Raw genomic sequence first — 14,041 nt, forward strand, 5'->3', positions numbered from 1 at the left:
ATAGTCCCACTAGTGCAAAGATATTTGCAGCACGTCTGCCTGCATTGCACCCTCAAACTCATTATAACTAAGCCATTATACTGGCAAACACTGAGTGAACTTAGTGGCATCCTAAACGTGGCTATTGGACTTTTGTATAGTCCCACTAGTGCTAAGATATTTGCAGCACGTCTGCCTGCATTGCATACTCAAACTCATTGTTACTAAGCCATTATACTAGCAAACACTGAGTGAACCTAGTGGCATCCTAAACGTGGCTATTGGACTTCTGTATAGTCCCACTAGTGCAAAGATATTTGCAGCACGTCTGCCTGCATTGCACACTCGAACTCATTGTTACTAAGCCATTATACTAGCAATTTATGCTGCCAGTTTAAGGGCCGTAGTTACATTGTCAGGGTTAATTATTGTTGTTTATTCTGCTGTTAATAAAGCTAGACCACCGCTGCAATCTACACCACCTCTCAATTTTTACTACCACATTTTCAGTGCACAATCTTGTCGCAATCAACATGAGTGGCAAAATGACAGATGCTGGTGGAAAGGGGAAGAGGCGTGGTGTAAAAGGAAAAAAAGGGTTTGTCCGTGAGGAAGGTGGCAAAGCTCCATTAACATCTGCTGAAGATAGGCCATCTACCAGCAAAATTAAGATGTCTACTACTTACCGTGAACAATCCGATGTGCTCCCTTTTTTACGGACACAAACAACAGGAACAAAGGTAGATGATGGCCAAAAAAGGAAAATGCTTGAATGGATCTCAAGTGGTCCAACAAGTGCCCTCTCAGCCACTTCAAGTACCGCATCCAAAAAACACCAGTCCTCTGAGGTGTCATCCCAATCAAACTTGCTTTCTCCCCGCTCTGAAGTCTCCATCAGCCCTGCACAGTATGGTGGAACTGAGATGGCTGAGTCTGCAGAGCTGTTCAGTCACACTATAGCCTGGGAATCAGAGGTCTGCTCCCATGCTACAGTGAGTACAGACCAGGAAATGGTCTGCAGTGGTGCCCAGAACCTTTGTGACTCTGATTCAGGCCGTGAGGACCAAGTTTCTGAGCATAATGTTGACCCTTTGTCACAAACTGTAACAACTGTGGTTGTAGACAATGAGGAACATACTGATGACGATGAGACGCAGATACCAGATTGTGATGACAACTTAAATATTCGGTCAGGGCAAGAAGAGGCTCGGTCTGAGGGTGAGGGGAGTGCAAACACAACAATTGATGAGGAAGTTCTAGATCCCACCTACTGTCAACCCACAGTCAGGCACTCGAGGAGGTCAACAGAGGCGGTGGAGGAGGATGCAACCGACGACGAATTTACCTTGCGCCTTCCTGGACAGAGTTGGAGCACTGGTAGCACGTCTACAACTGCATCATCAGCCACCACTCTGCCTCTGAGCACTAGTCGGGGGGGCTCAGCAGGTCGCATGCTCTCTAAGCCTTGCCTAGCCTGGTCCTTTTTTGACATAGAAAAAGATCGCCCAAATTATGTGATGTGTAAAATTTGTCGTGATTCTGTTAGTAGAGGTCAAAACCTCAGCAGTTTGACAACTTCTTCCATGAATCGTCACATGAATAAATATCATAGGTCCCGGTGGGAAGCTCACCGTGCTGCAATGCGGCCTAGCAGAGCGAACCATCCACGGCCTGCCCCTTCCACTGCATCCGCGCGCTCTTCATCTTCTAGGACTGTGGGGACAGCTGTCACACCTGGTTTCCACGCACAACTTCCACCACTGTAACCGCAACAGGCAGTTTGCTTGGTAGGTCGTCAGTTGGTTTGGAAGGGGAAACAAGTGCGTGTGTACAGCTCTCTCAGACATCGATAGCACCAACGTTGGATGAAGGCAACATCATGTCTCCGCCTGCACTTTCCTCACAAACCGGCATTTTTCCAGGGACACCCTACTCAACACCATCTACACACAGCAGCCAGATCTCTGTCCCTCAGATGTGGACAAATAAAAGGCCATTTCCTGCGACCCATGACAAAGCTAAGAGGTTGACTTTATCCCTCTGTAAGCTCTTGGCTACCGAAATGCTGCCTTTCCGCCTGGTGGACTCACAGGATTTTAGAGACCTTATGTCTGTCGCTGTGCCCCAGTACCAGATGCCCAGTCGCCACTACTTCTCTAAGAAAGGTGTGCCCGCGCTACACCAGCATGTCGCACACAACATCACCGCTTCCTTGAGAAACTCTGTGTTTGAACGGGTGCATTTTACCACCGATACTTGGACCAGTAAGCATGGACACGGACGTTACATGTCGCTGACTGGGCACTGGGTAACTATGATGATAGATGGTGAAGGGTCTGCTACACAAGTCTTGCCGTCCCCACGACTTGTCTGTCAATCCTCTGTCTGTCCAAGTTCCGCCACTGCTTCTGCCTCCTCCACCTCATCTGTGTCCTCCACCTCCGCCCCAAGCCTGCCTGGTCAGGCCACCAGCGTTCTCACTGCACAGAAGGAATCACGCACCCCTCATTACTATGCTGGCAGCAGAGTGCAAAGGCATCAGGCGGTCTTTAGCTTGACATGTCTTGGGAATAAGAGTCACACAGCTGAGGAGTTGTGGTCAGCTCTGCGGTCCGAGTTTAATAAATGGTTGTCTCCACTCAACCTGCAGCCTGGTAAGGCCGTGTGCGACAATGCTGCAAACCTGGGTGCGGCCCTTCGCCTGGGCAAGGTGACACACGTGCCTTGTATGGCTCACGTGTTGAACCTTGTTGTCCAGCAATTTTTAACACACTATCCCGGCCTAGATGGCCTTCTGACCAGGGCACGAAAACTGTCTGCTCACTTCCGCCATTCAACCGCCGCAGCTGAGCGACTTGCATCGCTCCAGAAGTCTTTCGGCCTGCCGGTTCATCGCCTGAAATGCGATGTGGCGACACGCTGGAATTCGACTCTCCACATGTTACAGCGACTGTTGCAACACCGCCGAGCCCTGGTGCAACACGTCATGACGTATAGCCTGGGCCAACGAGATGCAGAGGTGGGGCAGATCACCCTGATGGAGTGGTCTCAGATCAAGGACCTATGCACCCTTCTGCACAGTTTCGACATGGCGACGAATATGTTTAGCGCTGACAATGCCATTATCAGCATGACAATTCCAGTCATTTACATGCTGGAGCACACGCTAAACACTATTCGGAGTCAGGGTGTGGGACAACAGGAAGGGGATGAACTACAGGAGGACTCATATGCGCAAGGGACAACAACATCACCAAGGTCCAGACGTTCATCATCACCAACGCAGCAGGCATGGGACCATGGGGGACAGGGATCAACAGGCACATGGTAGCAGGCGAAATGTTGAGGAAGGTGCAGGAGAACATGAAGAAATGGAGGATGAACTGTCCATGTACATGGAAGACTCAGCGAATGAGGGAGACCTTGGTCAAATTTCAGTTGAAAGAGGTTGGGGGGAGATGTCAGAGGAAGAAAGAATGGCTAGCACCTCTATGCCACAAACACAGCGTGGACTTGGTCCGCATGGCTGCGCAAGACACATGAGTGCCTTCTTGTTGTACTACCTCCAACATGATCCTCGTATTGTCAAAATTAGAAGTGATGATGACTACTGACTTGCCACACTATTAGATCCCCTGTACAAGTCCAAATTTTGTGACATAATTCCAGCCATAGAAAGGGACGCACGTATGCAGGAGTATCAGCAGAAGCTGTTACTCGATCTTAGCTCGGCTTTTCCACCAAACAACCGTGCAGGTGCAGGGAGTGAATCTCCCAGTTGTAACTTGACAAACATGGGACGGTCTCGTCATCTCCAACAGTCTACCCGTACCAGTAGCACCGTATCTGGTGCTGGTAACAGCAATTTTATTGAATCTTTTCATAATTTTTTTAGACCCTCCTTTGCAAGGCCACCAGAGACAACAAGTCTGACACATAGTCAACGGCTGGAGAGGATGATACAGGAGTATCTCCAAATGAACATCGATGCCATGACTTTGCAAATGGAGCCTTGCTCATTTTGGGCTTCAAATCTTGAAAAATGGCCAGAGCCCTACAGTTACGCCTTGGAGATTTTGTCATGTCCAGCTGCCAGGGTTGTCTCTGAACGTGTCTTCAGTGCTGCTGGGTGTGTGCTGACAGATAAGCGCACGCGTCTGTCCAGTGACAATGTGGACAGACTAACGTTCATCAAAATGAACAAGTCATGGATCCACAAGGAATTTACTACCCCTGTGTCACCCTGGGGAGAGTAAATGCTTGTGGATTTGGAATGTGCTTGATGCAAATCAAAACATCCTGTTTGCAACTAGGGCACAAGTGCTGCCACTGATGGGGTGTCTGTGGGGCACAATTTTTGGAAAAAAGGGAGACTCCGCTTGGAGTAACCCTTACTTACATTGTTTTTAAAAATGATCCAAGATGAACAGAGCTGGGATCAGCAAAGACTTTGCTACCTTCCCCGGTGTCATCCTGGGGACGGTTAAGAATGGCGTATTTTTGAATGTGCTTGATGCAAATCTAGCTGTGAAGTGTACAACTAGGGCACAAGTGCTGCCACTGAATGGGTGGGTGTGTGTGGGGCACAATTTTTGGAAAAAAGGGACACTCCGCTTGGAGTAATCCTTGCTTACATTGTTTTAAAAAATGATCCAAGATGCATACAGCTGGGATCAGGAAAGACTTTGCTACCTACCCCGGTGTCATCCTGGGGACGGTTAAGTATGGCGTATTTTTGAATGTGCTTGATGCAAATCTAGCTGTGAAGTGTACAACTGGGGCAAAAGTGCCGCCACTGAAGGGGTGGGTGTGTGTGTGGCCCAATTTTTAGAAAAAAGGGAGACTCCGCTTGGAGTCACCTTGCGGTGTTTTACATGATTTTAGAAGGGCGTGCCATGCCTATATCTGTGTCTCCTCCTCTTTTTCCTTGTCCAGCTCTTTTGTTTTCGCATGAGTATATGTCCTTGTCACTTTCCCATGTGTTTGTGTTGTGTTGTGAGTTGTTTGTCACATTTTGGACAACTTTGAGGGTGTTTTCTAGGTGTTTTTATGTGTTTGTGATTGCCTGCCATTGTTTCCTATGCAGTTCGAGTTCGGTTCGTCAAACGTTCGACGAACCGAACTCGAACGGGACCTCCGTTCGGCGAATCGACCTCGAGCCGAACCGCGACCGGTTCGCTCATCTCTAATCCTGGCACACATCGACTCGTAACTTAGACATTTTGACAGCGCATAAAACAGCATTATCTTCATGTAGGGAAGAAAAGTTACCAGGAAGATGGTATTCGGTCTCCACCTCTTGTGATCATTTTTCTGATAAACAGTTTGCACCCGGGAATCATTGTCATCAGCATCATCATGATCCCCACCTACTGAACCAGGCACTTCCTGCTCTGCCTCCATTGCATCATCAGTACTAATGAGGAAGCTTGCTCATCAATGCCAGATACTTGATCGAGCATTGGGGTGCATGGGCATGCTCAATACCTGTTCAATAATTCCTGGTGCTCAAGCGCCATGCTCGAGTCTCCACCCCTATTTTTCAGCAACTACACATGTAGGGATTGCCTGCCAATGTTAGGGCATAATGCCATAGCCATGTTTCCTACTTGCATTAATCTGATTGGCTGGTCACATTGTGTCAATGGATCTACATAAGGTTCTGTGATGTGACTCAGCTCACTCTACCCAGGAAATAGTGTGGGGATAACTGCTGGAAAAGGGATAGTGTGATAGTATATTAAATTGATTATTGTAATACAGTCGCTGCTGAAAAATAAGAAATGTAGTCTATTCTCTAATAATACCTCTGATAGTTCCATTTAGTGTATGGAGAGCTGCTGTAAAAGGCCTAGTGCATTAGAGTGATTATTGCGAAACAGTGCTGCAACTTAAAAAATATTTTCTGTTGTCTAATATTACCGCCGATAGCTCCATTTAGTGTTGGAAGAGCTGCTGGAGACTGGATAGTGTATTATAGTGATTATTTACTGATGATCCTTTTCATGGCTAAGTCGAACCTATTCTAGTGTGACGCCCCTGGACTAGTCAGGTCATCACAGGGTACTGCACGTCCTTGATCTTCAGTGCAGGACTCAAACCCCCATGGTTCTGGGTTCCCATCTTGCAGTACTGCCTCCACCAGCATCCACAAAACCTAGTGACACCTCGCACCATACCCTATCAGGCACACCAGGGGGCTCCTAAGCTGGAATAGGGCCGACCACCTAGGGGTCAGGCAGGGAGGTGGGATTTAACAAGTTAGTTCAGTGGTAGCCCTCGAGCGGTGAGGAGCTCGAGGAAGCTGGGAGTTGGAGCTCCCAAGGGAGAAGCAGACTAGGTCGCAGACGGTGGTCTGGACCCGGAGGAGTCGGAAACCCGGTCGCGGGAGATTGGGACTGGGTGCTTGGCTAGTCTTGGAGGATAGCCAGCAATAGCCGGGCTGGGACTGAAGGCACGTCAGGGTACATGGGCCCTAGGTCGGAGAGAAGCTTCAAGCAACCGTCAATTAACCTGCGGAGGACAGGGCCTGTATGGACTGTTCCCACGAAGCTCAGAGATCCGGGGCACTAGCGCAATGAGGGGGATAGGGCTTTCCAAGCAAAGCAGCCCACTGAAATACCAAGCGTGAGCTCCTGAGAGCAAGCTCCTCTGCTACTCTTAGTTGGGAGAGGGGCCCAGAAAGCTCCAAGCTGACAGTCCACCAGAGACAGTCTAAAAACAATGTGCCCGGAGTGAGGGCCATGGGACCCCAAGCAGTGTTGCAGGGCACTGGACCCGGACGATCTCCCCAGGAGGGCAGCGGCACCCAGAGACTTGGTTTAATACGTTGTCAGTGTCTGATTAACCCCTGCAACCAGCGAGCCTACGCTCCCCCTGTGTTACGGGGGGCTGTCTGATAATAAAACCTAAAGGATTAACAGACAGTCAGGGTCCACCGTGCAAAGACTCTGCTGCAGACTATGGCAGAGTGCAATACCTCTGTTAAACTCACAGAGGAATATAATTAGTAAATAAGGCAATTCCTCCCTTACTTGGAGGGTGTGTGGAATGATCTCTGTTAATAATCACAGAGACAAAGGCAGTGAGTGTGAAATGGCACCTACCTAGGTCCGTTCCTCTAGTGGTGCCAGGAAACGGACAGCAGCGTAAGCCGCACAAAGCTCCTACCTGCGTTCACTCCACTAGTGTGCGAGGACACAAACCACTAGATATGGCACCTGCCTAGGTCCGCTCTTCTAGTGGTGCAAAAGAGACGAACAGCAGCGTAAGCCGCACAAAGCTCCTACCTGCATTCGCTCCATTAGTGTGTGAGGACACAAACCACTAGATATGGCACCTGCCTAGGTTCGCTCTTCTAGTGGTGCAAAAGAGACGAACAGCAGCGTAAGCCACACAAAGCTCCTACCTGCGTTCGCTCCACTAGTGTGCAAGGACACGAACCACTAGATATGGCACCTGCCAGGTCCACTCTTCTAGTGGTACAAAAGAGACGGACAGCAGCATAAGCCGCACAAAGCTCCTACCTCTGTTCGCTCCCCTAGTGTGCGAGGATACGAACAACTGCCAGACGCAGTATAAGGAACGTTACCCTAGCGGCAACGTCCACCTACGAGTAGAATCACAAGGCCCAGCCAGACCATGTGCCTCAGGCACCTGCCTATGTCCGCACCCCTAAGAGGTAAGGATACGGACTGCAGCCGAAGCTGTAAGGTATAAGAACGCTACCCTGCCGGTAGCGCTCACCTAGCATAGACAGAGAGATGCCTAGAGGAATGTGCACAGAGCATCTACTCTCATGCATGAACCAAGAGGACTGAGCGCCGTGCAGCGTGCGTCAGGGTCTTATATAGACTCTGTGCCTCATCCAAGATGGAGGACACCAGAGCCAATCCGCTGCCAGAACGACAGGAATGACGTCACGCTGGCCTATCACCGAGCAAAGCGTCACAAGCACATGACCAGCGACCAATCAGCATAGAAGGTGTCAGAGACATGTGACCACGTGTCACAAGCACATGACCAGCAGCCAATCGGCATAGAAGGTGTCAGAGACATGTGACCTCGTGTCAGCGATGATCTCACCCACACATGTGCAATGGCTCCAAGATAGGACTTAGTCTCCAGCGCTTGCACATGTGCAGTAGCAAGAAATCTGGACATAGTCTCCAGTGCTCGCACATGTGCAGTAGCAAGAAATCTGGACATAGACTCCAGTGCCACAGCAACCGTAATACCCTGCACCCCAACACACCATTTAGAGTCCCGGAGCCTTCCCCTACCCGTGGAAGGTAATGTCATCTGGCTGCCCCACTCCATCACCCCGGGTACTCCCAATGGCAGGGCGGTACTCCCTATTACCGCACACCACGGGTGGCATAACAAACTACCTACATCCCCTGTAAATAATCCCCCATTATGTTTCGGCACAGCCCCAAGCCCCCAGGTCCGGAGACCCTTGAGCCACTAGTAGCGACGTTCGGATCCGAGTGGTCTGACCGCTTCTGGGGCGGGACGCGTCCAGGTCACTAGTCAACATCAATAACTCTCTTAGCTGCATATCTAATTTAAAATATGCAAAATGTGTGATATGAGAAGGGGAAGTAGACGTTCTGATGATGGTTGTGCAAGGAGAGGCTGTAGCCATGGTTTAGGGCCAACTGTGCTTGCTGTAAGAGCACAAAAAACAATCATCATATATATTTAGCTTCCTGTCTCACTTTTCAGGGGGGCACAGGACACCACTGATAAAGCAATAACAGTGCTAACAGGTGGTGGGTTGGATGGCAGATAATGCTTCCAGTCTTTGTTTCCAGCACCAACCTGTCTTCCACATAGTACAGTCTCATTAGTAGAGATGAGCGAACCGGTCCCGGTTCGGCTCGAGGTCGGTTCGCCGAACGGAGGCCCCGTTCGAGTTCGGTTCGTCGAACGTTCGACGAACCGAACTTGAACCGCATAGGAAACAATGGCAGGCAATCACAAACATAAAAACACCGAGAAAACACCCTCAAAGGTGTCCAAAAGGTGACAAACAACTCACAACACAACACAAACACATGGGAAAGTGACAAGGACATGTACTCATGCGAAAACAAAAGAGCTGGCCAAGGAAAAAGAGGAGGAGACACAGATATAGGCATGGCACGCCCTTCTAAAATAATGTAAAACACCGCAAGGTGACTCCAAGCGGAGTGTCCCTTTTTTCCAAAAATTGGGCTACACAGACACTCACCCCTTCAGTGGCAGCACTTGTGCCCCAGTTGTACACTTCACAGGTAGATTTGCATCAAGCACATTCAAAAATACGCCATACTTAACCGTTTCCAGGATGACCACGGGTTAGGTAGCAAAGTCTTTCCTGATCACAGATCTGTTCATCTAGGATCATTTTTAAAAACACAGCAAGCAAGGGTTACTCCAAGCGGAGTCTCCCTTTTTTGCAAAAATTGGGCCCCACACACACCCACCCCTTCAGTGGCAGCAGTTGTGCCCCAGTTGTACACTTCACAGCTAGATTTGCATCAAGCACATTCAAAAATACACCATAATTAACCGTACCCAGGATTAGAGATGAGCGAACTGGTCCCGGTTCGGCTCGAGGCGGTTCGCCGAACGGAGGTCCCTTTCGAGTTCAGTTCGTCGAACGTTCGACGAACCGAACTCGAACGTATAGGCTATAATGGGAGGCAATAACAAACACATAAAAATGCATGATAAATGTACACAAACAGTTAATAAACATTGCCATAACACTTACCGGTCCCCGCGATCCCTTCTGCACTCTGTCTCCTGCCGCTATTCCATCCGATGATCGCTGAATCCTCCCGGCGACCGGCACTGCCAGCAGAGATGCAGGACCTATCGTGACGTCAAAATAGCCATGTGACCAGTCACGTGGCTATTATCTCATTGGCTACAGACTGGTCACATGACTATGACACGTCATGTAGGACCTGCGAGTGCATCTCTCCGGTACACGGTGCACATATGTGTATCGCCGTGTACCGGCGACATGCTCTACCACACGGTCGACTCCCCGTTCCGTTAGGGACCGGCTGACACAGCCGGTCATTAACGGAGATCACCGTTGCCATAGCAACGCAGTTAGCGGTGACGTCACCGCTAACCGCGGCTCCGAGAGCACCATTGCTATGGTAACGCATCTGTCAGCGGTACCGCTGTTACCGCTGACAGCCAGCACTGTTCACTCATGGAGTGAAGGCTGCACGATTGTAGTGAGCATTGTAGTGAGGATGAGGTTCCCCAGCCCCAAGTGATGAGCTGGTGAACATCATCCTTCCTCACTACAATCGTCACTACTACTACACTAGTGAGGATTGTAGTGAGGATTGTAGTGAGGATTGTAGTGAGGATGAGGTTCCCCAGCCCCAAGTGATGAGCTGGTGAACCTCATCCTTCCTCACTACAATCGTCACTACTACTACACTAGAAAGAAGACAGAAGAGCAGGATCGTGGAGGGCTGACAGGGGGTAATAAAGATGGCGTCTCTAAGTGTGTCTGTGTATTTATTTCTATTAAAGTATTTTTTCTCTGTGTGGTGTTTTTTTTTAACCCTTTATTGGAGATTCTTAATGGCCGGGTCAAATGTGCCTGACATTAAGAATCTCTGGCTTAATACTGGCTAGTAAAACAAAGCCAGTATTAACTCATGATTACCCAACAAGCCACCCGGCTCCAGGGCTGTTGGAAGAGTTGGATACAGCGCCAGATGATGGCGCTTCTATGAGAGCGCCATTTTCTGGGACGGCTGCGGACTGAAATCCGCAGCAGAGGCGCCCAGAAACCTCGGGTTAGCCTGTGCTGCGGATTCCAATCCCCAGCTGCCTAGTTGTACCCGGCTGGACACAAAAATGGGGCGAAGCCCACGTCATTTGTTTTTTAATTATTTCATGAAATAAGTGAAATAATTAAAAAAAAACGGGTTTCCCTATATTTTTGGTTCCCAGCCGGGTACAAATAGGCAACTGGGGGTTGGAGGCAGCCCGTGGCTGCCTGCTGTACCTGGCTAGCATACAAAAATATGGCGAAGCCCACGTCATTTTTTTGGTGGGCAAAAAAATTCTGCATACAGTCCTGGATGGAGTATGCTGAGCCTTGTAGTTCTGCAGCTGCTGTCTGCTCTTCTCCAGACAGACAGCAGCTGCAGAACTACAAGGCTCAGCGTACTCCATCCAGGACTGTATGCAGAAGTTTTTTGCCCCCTGAAAAAATTATGTGGGCTTCGCCATATTTTTGTATGCTAGCCAGGTACAGCAGGCAGGTACGGCTGCCCCCAACCCCCAGTTGCCTATTTGTACCCGGCTGGGAACCAAAAATAAAGGGAAGCCCTTTTTTTATTATTTCATGAATTTCACAACTAGGCAGCTGGGGATTGGAATCCGCAGCACAGGTTGGCCTGAGCTTTCTGGGCCCCACTGCTGCGAATTGCAGTCTGCAGCCGCCTCAGAAAATGGCATTTTCATAGAAGCGCCATCTTCTGGCACTGTATCCAACTCTTCCAGCACCTGCCTGCTATACCTGGCTAGCATACAAAAATATGGCGAAGCTCACGTCCTTTTTTTGTAGTTTTTTGGCAAAAAAAATAAAAAATGCTTCCCTGGATTTTCCATTGCCATTGAAGGTAACACCAAGCAGTGGGGGTTAGCAGCCAGTAGCTGCTTGGATTACCCTTAGCTAGCAATACAAAAAATGCAGCAGGAGCCCATATATATTTTTTTTAATTATTTATTTAAATAACTAAAAACAAAATGGGCTTCCCTGTATTTTGATTGCTGGACATCACAGTGCTGTAAAAATAAATCTTTAAAAAAATGACGTAGCGCTCCGCGGTATTTTTGATTCTCAGCGCAGATAAAGCAGACAGCTATGGGTTGCCACCCCCATCTGCCTGCCGTTACCTTGGTTGGCAATCAAAATACAGGGAAGCCCATTAATTTTTTCTATTTAAAAAATAGTTAAAAAAAAAAATGACGTTGGGTCCCCCCATTTTTGATAGCCAGCTAGGGTAAAGCAGATGGCTGTAGCCTGAAAACCACAGCTGGCAGCTTTACCGTGGTTGGGGATCCAATGTGGAGGTCCCCTCAGGCTCTTTTTTATAATTATTTTATAAATATTAATAATTACACAATAAAAGTAGGGTCCCCCCCAAATTGGATCACCAGCCAAGGTAAAGCGGACAGCTGTGGTCTGGTATTCTCAGGGTGGGAAGGTCCATAGTTATTGGGCCTTCACAGCCTAAAAATAGCAGGCCGCAGGCACCCCAGACGTGGCGCATCCACTAGATGCGCCAATCCTGGCGCTTCACCCCAGCTCATCCCGTGCCCTGGTGCAGTGGCAAACGGGGTAATAAATCGGGTTGATACTAGCTGTAAAGTCACCTGAGATCAAGCCCAGCAGTTTGTGATGTCATGGCGTCTATTAGATACCCAACATCATAAACTGTCAGTACTAACAAAAAAAAAAAAAACCGACAAAAGAAATTTATTTGAAAAAACAGTCCCCAAAACATTTCCTCTTTCACCAATTTATTGTAAGAAAAAAAATAAAGGGGTCCCACGACGACTCTGGACCGTCTAGAATATGGGGGGGAGACACTCAGGGAACGTATCCCCCATTTTCTAGGAGTGCGGACCCTTCATGTGAGGAGTGTGGGTGCAATGAATCTGCACTCACTCTTCTCGGGTCCACAGCAGCAGAGTCCATGTCGTAATGGTTGCTACCAAAGCTGCAATGCCCTGCTCATGAGGTAAGGGCATGCCTAATCAGGAGAACTACTGTAGAGGAAGCTCTGCTCACTGGTATATAGGTGCTCAGAGGAAATAATAGATAAAATTAGTGATTAACCTCGGCACTCTAAATCTCCCAGACTAAGTCAGTAAGTCACAACGGATAGTAATGCAAAATCACTCTTTATTGGTCGGTATTAAGAAAAAAAAATTTTCATAAGCATATATGTTTTTGTCCAAAACAAGTTACAAATGACGTTTCGGCCTGAGCCTTCGTCAGATTGGACTTATCTGCATGTAATCATGAAAAATGACAATAATCAGTATCACATAAGAGTGAGAGAACAATAACATAAACTCAAACAATGTAGAGGTACAATTGGGATGCAGCAAAAAAATTGCAACACAGCAAGGAATGAAACACATGATACAAATGTCATAATACAGTACAAGGACAATATAGTAATGACAAATATGGGGTCAGAGTAGGCTTAGACAGCTCTGGTACGAAAGAGATGTCAATCATAAAGTAACATGTGCAGTAGGTGTAGAGCTACAGTATGCATGGCAGAGCTAATTGGTAGACCGACCATAGAAAAAGTAGAGAAAAAGTGGAGAAAAAATGTAGAAAAAGTGGAGAAAAAGTGGAGAAAAAGTGGAGAAAAAGTGGAGAAAAAATGTAGAAAAAGTGGAGAAAAAGTGGAGAAAAAATGTAGAAAAAGTGGAGAAAAAGTGGAGAAAAAGTGGAGAAAAAATGTAGAAAAAGTGGAGAAAAAGTGGAGAAAAAATGTAGAAAAAGTGGAGAAAAAGTGGAGAAAAAGTGGAGAAAAAATGTAGAAAAAGTGGAGAAAAAGTGGAGAAAAAATGTAGAAAAAGTGGAGAAAAAGTGGAGAAAAAGTGGAGAAAAAATGTAGAAAAAGTGGAGAAAAAGTGGAGAAAAAGTGGAGAATAAGTGGAGAAAAAGTGGAGAAAAAGTGGAGAATAAGTGGAGAAAAAATGGAGAACAAAAAAATGGAGAAAAAGTGGAGAAAAAGTGGAGGAAAAAGTGGAGAATAAGTGGAGAAAAAGTGGAGAAAAAGTGGAGAATAAGTGGAGAAAAAATGGCGAAAAAAATGGAGAAAAAGTGGAGGAAAAAGTGGAGAATAAGTGGAGAAAAAGTGGAGAATAAGTGGAGAAAAAGTGGAGAATAGGTGGAGAAAAAGTGGAGAAAAAGTGGAGAATAAGTGGAGAAAAAATGGAGAAAAAAATGGAGAAAAAGTGGAGAAAAAGTGGAGAAAAAGTGGAGAAGAAGTGGAGAAAAAATGGAGAAAAA

Source organism: Anomaloglossus baeobatrachus, chromosome 2 (assembly GCF_048569485.1).
Source record: "Anomaloglossus baeobatrachus isolate aAnoBae1 chromosome 2, aAnoBae1.hap1, whole genome shotgun sequence".
Lineage (NCBI taxonomy): Eukaryota > Metazoa > Chordata > Amphibia > Anura > Aromobatidae > Anomaloglossus > Anomaloglossus baeobatrachus.